The sequence below is a fragment of the Rhinolophus hipposideros genome, assembly GCF_964194185.1.
Source record: "Rhinolophus hipposideros genome assembly, chromosome: 9".
Classification (NCBI taxonomy): domain Eukaryota; kingdom Metazoa; phylum Chordata; class Mammalia; order Chiroptera; family Rhinolophidae; genus Rhinolophus; species Rhinolophus hipposideros.
In genome coordinates this window covers 34,739,929-34,755,643 of record NC_138055.1, presented here as the reverse complement: position 1 = coordinate 34,755,643, position 15,715 = coordinate 34,739,929, and positions in this window count along the sequence as shown.

Here is a 15,715-nt window from a genome sequence, read left to right as displayed (position 1 = left end):
CCATGCAGCAGGATTGGCTTTAGCAAATCGTTGTGGGGGTTCTGGTGCCTGCTTAGCAAACCCTTAGGAGGATTCTTGTGCCTGCTAAGTCCTCCCTTTGGGTGTGTCATTTGTAAAGCTTGTTAGGTGGTGCTCAGGTGTGGTCTGAAGATGACCACAGGGTTTGTTGATTCTAGGGTCTCTTGGGAGGGACTCTGGTGCAGTGCAAATTTAGCTGCTGCTTGCACCCAGTTCAGGGTCACATGATAGGAACCACAAAGCAATCTGTGGTTGGCTGCCACATGTGCTGGGCATGAAGGTAGCTTGGAGAGGTTAGGCTTCAAACCAAGGCCACTGCCATTAGTGTCGAGTTTGGGGACACTTAGCAAAATGTTCAGGGCACACCATGACCAGCCACTGCTTGTTTGGAGTTTGTGGACCTTTGAGAGATTTTAGGAAAGTCTATAGCGTGAGCTAAGGAAGGGCACTTATGTGGAAAAGCTGCTCAAAAGGTTTGGGCCAGGTGCATGAGTTGTGTGGGGAGGGGTCTCAGTAGACCAAAGTCTGACAAAATCAAGGCTAAATAAAAGCCTTAGAAAAAGTCCTAGTACTTTGGTCTATTCCTAATTTCTGGAAAATGCTTTTTACAACTAGTCAGGCAACTGAACATCTAAGATCTAATTGTGTCACACCAGAGTGGAACAACAGGTGTTAGTAAAGTTAATGGAGAGCTTGGGTATGGCAGCTGCCTGAGCCTGCCGGCTGGGTAGGGAGATGGCTCAACAAAGGAACAATGGCATCCATCCCTGGAGAGAGCTGCCCTGACCTTTCTCTGACTCTGCAGCCCTCTTCCTGAAGTTAGTCAATTCAACTCCTCCTCGTACGTTCCTGGTGCTTTTCTAGCTTGCTGCCCCAGTGCTGGAGCTCCGAACAAGTGAGTTGGTGAGCAAGTGAGTCTGTGCATGGGTCCTTTAGAGGAATGCTGGGGACTCCCTCCAGCAGCCCTTTGTCTCACTCCGCCACAGTCCCTGCTATTTTTCACAGCTTGATGTTGTGGAAATTTCTCTTTCCAGTACTGGAGCACTGGGCTGGGAAGCCCTGTGCAGGGCTGGGGTCCCTCACTCCTCAGGGGGTCCTCTGCAGCCACGGTATCTCTCCCAATTCTTAACTGCCACACGTGGGTATGGGGACCAGCCTGTTCTGCATCTCTGCCCCTCCTGCCACTCTCGATGTGGTTTCTTGTTTATATCCTTAATTACAGAACTTGTGTTCAGCTAGTCTTCAGGTGGTTCACAATGATGCTGTTCTGTAAGTCAGTTGTAGTTTTGATGTGGTCATGGGAGGAGGCAAGCACAGTGTTTGCCTACTCTGCCATCTTGACCAGGAATAATCAATAATAGTAAGTGGTAGCATTATTTGGGGAGAATGACTTTGAGCAAAAATTATGCATGTTCCCAGTAGAAGAAGTTGAATGAAAATGTAAATCAAAGTCTGACAAAATCAAGGCTAAATAAAAGCCTTAAAAAAAGTCAGAGTTCTTTGGTCTAGTTCTAATTCCCAGAAAATGCTTTTACAAATGGTCAGACAACTGAGCATCTGAGATCTAATTGTGTCACATCTAACAAACTGATTTGATGATCTCCTTTTAGAAGAACAGATGGAGTACTCTAAAGACTATGAGAAACCCCTGAAGAAAGATGTGACAGTCTGAGGGACAGACTGAAACTAATGTTTAAAAAATAAATGCCTTCATGAATTAGCAAGGATTTTGCAACCCAGATCTAAATGAGATTTTCCTCATTCTTTAAACAATGCCAAAGTAATTTTCTGGTTTAAAGAAGAAATAAAAGACAAGAATTTAAGAAGTTAAACAAAAAGTAATTGATGAGGAAGAGATTGGCATGAATGCAACATCAAGGTAAGTGGCTTTAGATAGTTTTTCTTCTATTAAAAATTTCTTTAAAATACAGGGCAGTGCAAAGAATAATACAATAAGCATTTATGATTCTACTATACAGTTTTAATCAATGCTAATATTTTGTCACTTGTCTCACGTCATTTTTAAGAGAAATAAAACTACATATATAGTTTAAGTTTCCTATATTCATCTTTCCAATCCAATTCTCCTCTCTTTGTCCCCAGAAACAAACATTATTGTGAGTTTTGATATGTATTATATCTACTATATATGCATATAGTATAAAAATAGATAGTACTATGTATACATAGTATATGTATATAAAGTATGTATGTGTAGTATTAAAATATGGATTGGAAAACACCACACTTGAATAGCTCATATAATTCATATGTCTTACATATCTTTTAAAATATATATATTTTTTAATTGTTTTTAATCTGAGAACTTTTGGAGGATAAATTTCACAGTTAATTGATATGGCTAAAACCAGTTGCCATTTCTTCTTGGAAAATAATAATAGAAATAAAATTTAGAGCAAGGGCTGTGTTATAGTGAATTCTGAAAGCTATTTTATAAATTCTGAGAAGACACTGAGAATGGGAAAGGATTTTAAAGGTAGTGATATGATCAAAAATGCTACAAAGAAGCTCACATTTTATATATTTGAAATTAGGGATAAAATACGTTCAAAATAGATTTCAAAGGTGAACCCAGGTACTGTAAAAGATCATGGTGGTTCATTGAACTCTCTTCCACGCATGCTAAGCTGCTCTCTGGGAGTAACTTACACATCTTCGGAAATTACATCAACTCTTCAAACCTCCAGGGTACTGTTTAATGCTATTATCTGATGTACTAAATTTTCTTAACACCTAAATTATTCTCACAACATCAGCTATTCCCTGCGATTAAGTTATGGCCTCCGTAAACCATATAGTTTTTGATTACTTAAGAGGTCATGTGACTCCCAAAAGTACTTAACTTGTTCACAGAAGTAATTTAGGCCACCTAGAAAATCCAACTAAACAAGTGAAATTCGCTCTGATGCCACTGTGTCCATATGTTTAAAAACAACAGAGTAGAAAATGTCAATCTGATATACACAACCCTATTAAAGATAGAATCTATTGACTGTACAGTCAATCTAAGTGGCTATTATGATTGGTAAGTAAAGCCAATTAAATAAAGAATGCTTCACTTACTGGTTTTATGTAGTCAGAGCTTTAGTAAGTTCTAACTGCTCCACGAGTCTGGCTCTCAGTCAGAGTTTCTGCGATCATTAGCAGTCCCTTGGCAATTTTATCAGAGAGAGAGGTATTGATCCTGGTAGTCCAGCCAAATTCTAATTTACAGAATTATAGTCTACCCTCCCCAAATTTCCTCAGACTAAGTGACATGTCCTGAGATGATAACCACCGCACCTTCTAATGTGTTTCTTCCAACCCCAAGCCTTCCTCAGGAGGTCAAAATAAATTCTCTTTTGCCCAACTCAATAACAGAAGACTTGATGGGGTTACAGAGGTCTCTTCTCCCACCACACACTTAAAAAATGTACATATTCTAATCCTTTTTTAGCAAGAGATGTGTTTTCGGTCATTCCATGGGCTGGATCAACTGAACAGGACTTGGACAGATATTTACTTGCAACTACCTAATTTCTCTACAGACCATCCCAGGAGCAATACTTCACCCAGAGAAGGTGAAGTGTGAGGAGCAAAGTTGTGCGCTTTGAATCTGCTAGAAGGAGAGGAAATAATTAATCTTATTGTAGTTCCCTTGGAAATAAACATTAGCCTACCTGGTTCAGAAATGGAGGTTGGAAAACACCTAACCATTCTATTATTTTAGCCAATTTAGAAATATGTTTCCCTTTTCCCTCAGAACTAGAGGAGATGATTTTTAAAGGGGGCTAAACTAAGTGGCTGGGCAGCTAAGCTGGTGGCCTACCAGTCTGCAGGACAACTTGGGATGAGAAACCATAGGCTAGATTATTTTTTAAATTATCATCAGTCTTACAATTTTGCCCATAGGAAACTAAATAACAGGGTATTTCATTGATGTCTTTGAAAAATCCGTTGATTCAGTGAGAAACAAATGAATTACTATGATTTGGCATCACACAGGTTTTAATAGGCATCACGGAGGCATTAACTGGCTGATAAAGTTTTAGTTTTCATAAGCTTGTTTTGCATTATGTGTATACAGCTCAAGCTACCTACAAACTCCAGGGTAATATTTCTTTGGTAATGAGGGTTAGAAGCATTGTTATTGTGGAAAATAATAAAAATTGCCATAGCTCAGAAAACATTAGTGCCATTTCTATGCATTTAACTACAACATAGTTGGCTATGAAACATAAATACATTTAGTTAACACATAAGTACATATTGAGGTTCTTAAAAATCATCTTTTCTCTTTTTAAGCAATCCTGACGCTCATTAGCACCTTTGAATATCGTTTCGTGGGATTTAATTTTTTACTTATAAAGCTGTTTCCAGGTATGATTATTATTCATCCATCACAAGATATTTTTTAAAATTAAAAACTGACAGCATTTACTTTCAAAATGTATGTATGCTAGCAGAATACTCTAATTATGCAACGAAGTAATTTTTGTTAATGTAATTTTTTGGTATTAGGTTATACTCCCAAAAGATGTTTGCAAAGTTAAAAGAATGTTTTTAACTCCAAAGTCCAGGTATTTTTCATTAACACTATTCACTATCTCCTTGTGGATTATTACTATGTAACCTAAGGTGATGTCGGATCATTCTTTCTCAATTTGGGACAGGGAAAAATAGCATCTTTGATATAATTGTGAGCTTACTATTCTCAGAGCAAACTGTGACAGCAGAGTATGGAAGAATTAGTTCAGAAGAAAGGTCCTCAAAATGAAAAATCTCAGAAAATTTTCACACAAACTTCATATATTTGTGCTTCCAGGCAACAAAATTCTGACAAATTACCCCAGTACTAAAAAGTTCCAGAAAAATATTCCAATTTACAGTATTTGGCGATTCCACTATAGAGATACATTCAATATTTATTGAGCACCTACTAGATGACAGGGAATAGTAGGTGGTGGGGATCCAAGGATGAAAAGGATTGCTCTCTACTCCAGGCTGGTAGGGGAGACAGACACACACAGGATTTGCCTGTGGTGATTATTTGCTTGAGTATGGAATATGAGCTTCTCCTGGGACTGAGGATTATTCTGGAGAAACATAAACCTGACCTGCTCTGTAGGAAGACAGTCGTGCTAAAGAACAACAAAGAGCAAAAGGCACTGGCCTCAGGGTTCCTCCTCTGACTGGACACCAGAATCCGCCAGAATGTCCCCCCTGCATTATAAGTGTCCATGAGCAATGTGTCCTGTAGGACACTCCCCGACAGTGGGACATGGTGGGACTTTCTGCCTATTACCTTGTTTATTTTTCCTTTTTCATAATTAAAACTTCTCCTAATCCTATAAGGTAATAATATTTGCAAATGGAGAACGCCTGGCCTTCCAACAGGATGATTTTTCCAGGCTTCTGGGGAAAGGGTTGTTTAAGCCAAAAGAAATCTAACACAACCCCAGAAAGAAACCTGAGCACTTCATAATATGAATACACAGGCACAGGGGTTAAGTGTATATTAAGCACAGAGAAATCATGAATATTATGCCTCTGTGTGTGTGTGTGTGCGTGTGTAACCATAGAATTCTAAGTTTGTAGGGTGTGCTTTATATCTATATCATATGTTATCCAGATACCAGTTGTATATTATAAGCTGCATATGCAATACCATATGGACACCATAAAATATCACATGTGTTGTCAGGATAATTTTACATTTAGTGCATGATTAAAATATCTTATATTATATACCTATCTTTTCTGTGTGTACATGGATTTGTCTAACAAATTGCTTTCATTATCAAATTTGGGTACAAATCAAAGTTAAGGTCTCTTTACTTAAATTTAATAAAAAGCAATATGGAAACATGAATATAGTTTGTTTTTCTTCTCTAGAATTTTCTGCCATGCAGCATTTAACACTGGTGCAGCTGTCAATACCCATTCATCTGCTATCGGGCAGCTTTTTCCTTTCACTCACTGTGACATTTTTAAAGTGGCAAAAAAAAAAGCTTAAAACAGCATATTTGTCACTTTTTTCTTTCTAGTGACCTTTTAAGCACTAGGAAAAATTACTCTATATGTACTAAACCCTTTAATCATTACACATACATTTAACAATAGTGCTTATATAATGGTATCATTAAATTAAATTTAAGAAATTTAAATTGTACGTGCTTCTGTCATTTAATTATTCAAAAATTTAAACATAAGAAAACGTCATAGCTCTTAGCTATGGCAACCATATAACTCATATTTATATTTTATATTAGGAATCATTTTTTATAAGTAGAATTTCATAAATAACTGTACGGATCCTGTTTCTAGCTTTTAAGGTCCAATAAATAACTACATGAAATACTTTTCTTCAGTAAATAACAAAAGATATGTGGATGGTAAGGCATCACAGGGAAGGTTTTGAGAAGGAAAATGTAAGATTCTCAACCCTATTTTGTATCAGCTGTGCGTCTTTGAGGGAGTCACTATGTATCTCTGATTTGCACCTGGTACTTCATCATGTGCAAAATAAGATACTGATGGCCACTTCTCTCCATTACTGTGTGATTGTGAGAACCAGATAGGCAAATACTTGTGAATGTGCTCTGAAGTCTATAAAAATGAATAGTAATACCGTGTTTCCCCAAAAATAAGACCTAGCCGGACCATCAACTGTAATGTGTCTTTTGGATCAAAAATTAATATAAGATCCTGTCTTATTTTACTATAATATAAGACCGGGTCTTTATAATATAATATAGTATAATATAATATAACATAGTATAGTATAGTATAATATAATATAATACTGGGTTTTATATTAATTTTTGCTCCAAAAGATGTATTAGAGCTGATGGTCCAATTAGGTCTTATTTTCGGGGAAACACAATATGACTTCAGAGTTCAAAAACAAAAATTCTGTTTTCTAGAAGACATGGAGAAACTTAAAATTCTTATAACACATGAGAAAGAAATCAAATGTTTAAAACAAGCTAAAGGATCAACATTAGTAATACATGTTTTAAAGTTAGTGTCTCTTAAAAATAGAAACAGAAATACTGTTGCATCTGCTATAAAATGGCATTCATATTATAAAAAAAAAACAATTCTGGACTATCCATTTAGTACCCACTTTTATTTTTATCACTTTCACTATAATTGGCATATCTTTAAAAGTAACCAGGTCTTTTTCCTCCTACCCTCTCTACTATGGGGACTCAAATAATGAAAAGCGAATGAACTTCACACCCTAGGAAAGAATATCTATCTCACCATTATGAATTAGTGACCAAGAATAACTTACCTTCTCAACACATCAGCTTCCTTGTCTTTACAGGAGAGAATGTAATACCTATCACATAAGGTTCTTTTGAGGGTCATAAATAGTGATTATTCAGGGCTTGGTACATAAGCTCTCAAAAATGGAATTCATCATTGTTCTGGCATGAAATCTCTTACAACACTTTGCTCTAACAACAATAAGAATGACTTACAAATTTTGCAGTTCAGCAAGAATCCAGCCAGGAATTAAGGTGCAGGTCTCCCCATCCTTCAAGCCGTGGTCTTGAAGCCCTCCTCATTTGGCTATGGCATCCTGATGAAATAGGGCTGGGAAGGATAGCCCTCCCCTCAAGGGTAAGGATCACTATCGGTTTGCAATCTCAGGAGTTTGGTCTGTAACCTGGGTGAAATTTGAAATTGGCCTTCCCATAATGGAGGGCAAAGGAAAAGACCAAAAAAAAAAAAAAAAAAGACAGACCACAACAGATGGGCTTACTAAGCAAGGGTACTTGCATCGAAGGCTTGACTCAAGCAGCGCAAGACAAGTAGCACCTACCTGCCAGAAAGTTTACACAGAGGCCTTAACTGGGTTCAGTCCTGTGTCCCATCCAGATGGACTCAACAACACCTTACTCTCTCAAAGCTGCATTCTTGAAATGTAGTAATGCACCGCATGATGACATTTCAGTCAATGAAAGACCGCATATATTACAGTGGTCCCATGAAAGTATAATGGAGCTGAAAAATTCTTATCACCTGATGGCATCTAGCCCCTATAACGTAGTAACGTAGAGACATCGTGACATCATGATGTCTAGCTGCCATGATGTCTAGACATGTAGCCATCATGATATCTAGTCGTCCTTATGACTGGTGGTTCTGATGTCCAGCCACAGTGACATCACAGAGAAAGGTATTACTCACATGTTTGTGGTGATGCTGGTGTTAAACCTACTTTGCTGCCAGTCATTTAAAAGTATAGCACATACAGCTATGTACAGTACATAATACTTGATAATGATAATAAATGACTGCTACTGGTTTATGTATTTACTACACTATACTTTTTATCGTTCTAAAATGTACTCTTTCTACATATTAAAAAAAGTTTTCTATAAGACAGTATGCCATATTATGCTGGCAGCAGCCTCATACATCTCATGTTTACTGTGTCTTTTTATTGCATCATTTTCTCTTGTGCTTATTTAACTTGTGCTGTTTTGTACAGTAATATGCTAGTTTGTACATGTTACTTGTTACTTGTTACTTGTTACAAGTACTTGTAACAGTACTTGTACTGTTTTGTACAGTAACATACTGTACAGAACATGTACAGTAACAGCCTAGGAGCAATAGGCTAGAACATCTAGGTTTGTGTAAGTGCACTCTATGATTTCACACAATGATGAAATTGCTTAAGGACGCATTTCTCAGAATATAACCCCATCGTGAAGTGGCGCATAACCGTAGCTCCTAGTGTAGAAATGGTGGGCAAAATGTATATTCCAAAGACAGGACAGGAGTGGGGGTGAAGAGCCTCCAATTGCCCATGTCTAGCTTGCCAGTCAACCAGCAGTTACATTCCCTCGATGACCTCCTCCAACAATCATAATGTCTTTTTCCCCTCCCCACCAGTCTTCTCATATAGACGGGGATATATGAGGTGTGACATTTAAGTTCACAAACTCATCCTAGAAAAAGTGCTACATACCTCATTGCTGAATATCACTACAGTCACCTTTGAAGTATTCCCCTTGGGAAGCTATGCACTGATGCCAGTGCCTAGTCCACCCTTCAAAGCAATTTTGGAACTCTTTCTGGAATGGCCATCAGAGCTGTCGTCGTATTACGCTTGATGTCCTGAATATCATCAAAATATCTTCCTTTCAATATTTCCTTTATCTCTGGGTAAAGAAAGAAGTCACTGGGGGCCAGATCAGGAGAATAGGGAGGGTGTTCCAATACAGTTATTTGTTTACTGGCTAAAAACTCCCTCACAGACAGTGCCGTGTGAGCTGGTGCATTGTCGTGATACAAGAGTCACGAATTTTTGGCGAAACGTTCAGGTCATGCAACTTTTTCACGCAGTCTTTTCAGCAGTTCCAAATAGTTCACTTGGTTAATTGTTTGTCAGTTGGTACAAATTCATAATGAATAATCCCTCTGGTATCAAAAAAGGTTAGTAACATCGTTGCAACAAGTTCACAAACGTAATTGTCAGACCTCGTACTTGGCGATAACACCAATGTTGTTATACTTGTGGACATCTCAATGCTGGTCTCTGAAGGATCCATTCAAGTGTCTCACAGGCATGCAGCCTCTGTGCTGGGCACTGATATAGACAGCTAAAATGACTCACCCTAAGCAGACACTCCTGGGAAATCCTAGCACATCCATATGTTAAGGGGTACACTCTAGTCCTCCCCTAATCATTTTATAGCAGCACAATTTTGCTCAATGCAGCATGGATATAATAACACTCACTCAGTCTGCTGCCCCTGCTAGGCCAAGCTGAGGGGGAAAGGCACAATAGCCTCAAAAGCAACTTAAAGCTGACAAACCCCTGAGCTTCGGTTTCTGGGCCAAAAAGAGTTAAGAATTTTGTCAGCTTCGTAATCACTAGAGGTTTTAGAAGTCAGTCAAATCTGCTGACTCAACACATTTTGCTTTCAATAGAAAAGATGCCAACTGAAGTTGAATGGCAAAAGAGATTTCCAGGGAGTGATAAAACTAAGGGGAAGGCAGGAGAAGGGAATATATTGTAATAGCAATTAGTCCTACTTCAAACAATCTGACAGCGCTTTCACTAGCTATTCTGTCTTCTTTCTTACTCTGTCCTCTGAGTTAAGTACTAGTGGCAAAATTAGAACAGTCAAATAAATAAGCTAGTTCCAGGACATTTGGAGAAAACAGAAATTAATCCTGGTCTTCTTACATCTTCTCCTCAATCATTCTGACTCTAGGTACATGTTGTCCATTTGGTAACATGAAGATAACATAACTAAAATACCCCTTAAACTACATCTCTGTTTAAGATTTTATGCACATGAACCTCTTTTAAAATAGTTGAAAGCAGTCAAACATCCATTTAATTCAATTGAATTCTAGCGTTTTTTTTTAAAAATCAGTATAAGCTACAAATAACTCTATATGCTCTTTGCTCCTTATACCTTTTTTCTTTTTTCCTTTTTAAAAAAACAGCTTTATTGAGGTATAATCAGCATACAATAAATACAGAAAATATATAATGTGATAAATTTTGATATATGTATAGATCCATGAAACCATTACCACATTCAAGATAGTCAATATTCCATCATTCCCAAAACTTCCTCATGCCTGTTGTAATCTCTGTCATTTACCCTTCCCACCTACCCCCACCCCAAGCAACACCTGATCTGCTTTGTCAACATAGATAAGTTTTTATTTTAAAAGCTTTATAAAAATGGACTCATGAATATATATTCTATGTCTGTCCTCTTTCACTTAGCATAATAATTTTGAGATATATCCATATTGTTGTATATATCAATATTTCCTTCCATTTTATTACTGAGTAGCGTTTCATATGCCATAATTTATTTATTCATTCACCTATTGAAGAATATTCACCTATTTTCCAGTTTGGGGCTATTACAAATAAAGCTGCTATGCATATTCATGTAAAAGTCTTTGTAATGGACATATTCTTTATTTTCTCTTAGATTAGTACCTTAGAGTGGAATGGCTGGGTCATATGTGAGTATGGTTAACTTTTTAAGTAACTGACAAACTTTTCCGAAGTTTTATATTCACAACAGCATAGTTTGAGAATTTGAGTTTCTCCATATCCTGGTCAACACTTGGTTCATTTTTTTAATTTTAGTCATTCTAATAGATGTGTAGTGGTATCTCACTGTGATTTTAATTTTCATTTCCCTAATGAATAATGGTATTAAGCACCTGTTTATGTACTTATTTGCCATCCATATAGCTTCTTTGGTGAAGTCTGTTTAAATCTGTTGCTCATTTTTAATTGGGTTGTTTTCACATTATTAGGTTTGGAGAGTTCTTTATATATTAATGATACGATATTTTAGCAAATAAATGCTTTGCACATATTTTCTCCAAGGCTGTGGCTTGTCTTTTCCTATTCTTAACAGTATCCTTTGGAGAAGAAAAGTTTTTAATTTTGATGAGGTCTAATTTACCAATATTTTATTTTATAGATCATACTTTTGATGTCATATCTAAGAAATCTTTATCTAAGCTAAGGTCACAATGATCTTATGTTTTTTCTAGACATCTTATAATTTTAGGTTTCACATTTAGATCTATGATCCATTTTGAGATTTTGAGTTAATTTTTGTATATGGTTGAAGGTTTGAACTTTGTTTCGTTTTATTTTAAATATAGATGCCAATTATTCCAGCACCATTTGTTGAAAAGACTATTGTTTCTCCACTGAATTGTCTCTGCACTTTTGTCAAAAATCAGTTGTCCATATATGTATTGGTCTTTTTCTATATCCTGTTTCATTGATCTATTTGTCCATCTTTACACAATTACTATAGCTTATTGGTTAGCATAGTTTATAATAAGTCTTGAAATCAGGTTGTATTAGCCTTCTAATTTATTCTTCACTTTCAAAGTCATTTTAGCTATTCTAGGCCCTTGGCGTTTCCATGTGAATTTTAGAATCAGCTTGTCAATATCACACTCTCTCTTTCTCTCTCTCTCTCTCTCTCTCTCTCTCTCTCTCTCTCTCTCTCTCACACACACACACACACACACACACACACCTGCTAGAATTTTAATCAGATTTGTATTGAATCTATAGATCAATTTGGAGAAAACTGACAATTATATTACTATATACATGCAACAGTCAAAAATTAAAAATAATACCACTTACAATAATATTGAAATATGAAATACTTAAAAATAAATCTGATAAACTATGTGAAAGACCTGTTCACTAAAAATTATAAAATATTTCTGAGAGAATACAGAAGACTTAAACAACTGGAGCAATATACCTTGTTCAGAAGTCAGACGACTCAATATTGGAACTATTTATTCTTCCTTTTAATAATAGAAGCATTGCATTTTAGCTTCTCTTGGTGGTAGGTGTGGTCATTTGACTGTGTTCTGCCTAAAAAAAAAAAAAATCTAAGCAAAAGAACTATGTGTAACCTCTGGGTCATGTCTTTTTCACTTTGTGGTTTTCCGTTCCCCTTGGCTGGTGAGGATGAGGACAGCACGATAGGGCACTGCCTCTTTAAGCACAGATCAGCATCTCCTGGGAACTTGGTAGAAATGCAAATTCTTGGTCCGCATACCAGACCTATCAATTCAGAAAGCCTGGAGCTGGTGCCCAGCACTCTGCTCTAAAAAGCCCTCCAGGTGGTTCTGATGCATGCTTAATTTGAAAACAGCTGCCCTTGGGACTGCAAAGCATCAATTAGGACCTGGTTGGCTGTTTATCCTAACTGAGCAGTTACCCACTTTTCCTGTACTGCCAGCCTACCTCCACCCTCTTATATAATAGAGAAATAAACATCTCTTGCTTGAGACTTTTGTAAGTTTTGTCTCTTTGTTATGCCAGCTTATCCTATCCCTAACTATACCTCCTTCCACCTTCTGTGTGATATTGTCCTGCCCTTGGGTCAGGGAAGATTCTCTTTTAGGATACACTTTTACCTTTATAATAGTATCAAGAGCATCCCTTTGCCTCAAGGATTGTATTTGCAAGGACTGTACCCTAAGGGGTACATCATAATAACAGGTAGTACTTTTAATATAAAAATGCTGACACTTTGAAAAGTTGGATAAATTAAAAAAGTTACATAATATGCTGTATTCAAAGAAATATAATTTATAAATTGTCATATATAAATCACTCTAAAAATTAAAATATAAAACATGTATTTTCTGCCATTTTCCCTTTCTGCATAATTTCTTTTCTTTTTCTCTAACTTTGAAGAGGAGCTATGGGATTTTTCCTTTCCCACCAAAGTATTCACTTTTTCCAATCTATTATATAGGTACTTTAGTTGTCGATAACAGCAAGATTTACTTTGAAGAATTGTTCAAAGGAATTGAGGAGGTATGAATAGTCCTACTTGCTGAAAGTAAGAGAAATAATACTTTAAATAATATTCATACTTGATTGTTTTAATCAAATCTTCAAGCAGAAAAAAAAGAGGAAGAATTATGACCTGGAAAAAAAAATGTTTTAATCAGATAAATAAGTAGAAGCTTTGAATCATACACACACACACACACACACTTTCCAAAATATAGTAAGAGTACAATCTAATAACTTTTAGTGGAAATTTTTCAATGGTTCGTCATGAAACACTTCTTATGATGCTTGAATGAGTCTGTCAAACAACTTGACTACTTCCTAGCGACAGGAGATTCAAGTGTTCACAGCTCATTCAATATTCTACATATTTGTTAAGCGCTTACCTTCTCTGTATCAGGCAGCCTCTTCAATTTTTGAACAGCTACAATTGTTTAAAAGTTCTAACTCATACTACAATAAAAAAATAATCCTCTTGTAAGTAGCTTCAACACAGCTCCATTGCAGAAACACTCTGTACCAGGGGCTGGGGTTGTAGACACACCTGACTTCAGGGAGCTCACTGTATAATGAGGGTAGGAAAGACCGGTCTGAAAATGGAATTACAAATGCCAATACACATATGTACAAAGTGCTTTGAAAAACTGGAGAAAGAAGCCACTAACTCTGTTAAGGGACTGATCAAAGAAGGCTTCAGAGAGAAGATGGTGTTAGAGAGAGCTCTAAAAAATGAATAGGAATAAAAAGAGAAGGGACATTATGGATACAAGCATGGAAGCTTAAAATAGCATGACATATTTAGGAAACTTCAAGTAGTTCACTATGTCCAGAATAAAAGGTTGTGGGGTAGAAGAGTATAAGACTGGCAAAAATCTACAAGAGGCAAATTAGGAAGAGACTTGTACAGCGTGAGTAGTTTGGACTTTATTCTCCAAGCAATGGGGAATCAGTAAAGAATGTTAAGTTAGGGAGTGACATGGTTAGCTTTCTAATTTGAACAATCACCGTGACTTAAGTATAGAGAATGAATCAGGGAAAGGAAAAAGCATAGGAAAGAATAGAGAGGAGACCTGTAAATGGTTTATAAGTTTCTTCTCCTAACTTCTCTCTGTTCCTTCCTCCCGCAACAGGAAGTGTGTCTAAACTGAGGTAGTAGAAGTGAAGATACAGATGAATCAACAAATTTTTGAGGTAAGGAGATAAGATCATCATTTGTATTTAATGACCAATTTCATATGGGGATTGAGGGAGAGGATTCTAATCCTGCCCCTTAGTGTATCACAAAATTCTTCCCTATGATAACTCTTTGGTCATTTGAGAATAATGATCAATTCTTTCCCTCACCACTCAAACAAACCAATCCTGGCCTCTTCAACCTAAGCAATAAAATGTCATTCTCCAGTCCTACTGTCCTCCAGCGTTTAATTAGGTAAAGAGGGTGCCTTATCTAAAATTTCTCAACTCAACGATATACTCAAATCTCAGTGAGTAGATAAATGCATTTCTCTTCAGCCTATAGGTATTTACTTCAGCCAAAACATCTCTCTCACTCTTCAGTTGTCACAAAAATATATAATGCTTCTAAATCAAGAACAAAAATAAAATCACTCAAAAATAAAGTTTAACATTTCATATTTTTGGCACTTAAAATAGTCTTATATTTGTGCTATCCTAACATGAAAATATGACTTGCAAAGTGAAGTAGCCATAAATCAGGCTACTATTGCACCCTCCTCACTGACATTTGTCAGTAAAAATAAGTAGTGTATTGGCTAAGAGAACACTAATAAAGCAGTGCATTTAGTTTCATTTGGTCCTTGTTCAACAACAGCAAAGAGTTCCAACACAAAAGACAAATCAGAATTACCATTATCCTATACCCAGCACGTTTCTTGATACTGGCAAAACTCCTAGACCTAATCTTTATTTTTTAACCTATTGATCCTTTTCCATCAGTGACAGGCTTGTTCTGCCACAAGAGATGGGTTTCCAAATTGGCCTGAGGGAAGCATGTGGGTTAGAAACAATATTGTCATTGGCCTAGTTTTGGCAGGATTGGTGGAAAATCAGACAACTGTTATGTTTTGGAGTTGTGGGCTAACAGTGCCCTCTGTTTTCCATTTTTGCTCCCATCAACAGAATTACCAGATGGCCGAGAAGCCACAAGAATGGAAGTAATGTTCCAATATAGTAGAAAAAGACCAACCCAATAAACATTCTAACATCTACCTAATGGCTTAAAATAGCAATCTAAATGTTTAAAGATGAAGAAAACCAAGAAGAATATATTGCAGCAACTCTCAAAGCCCTACTCCTTGGTCTTTTTAGAGCAATAAATTCATTGCAGATTCC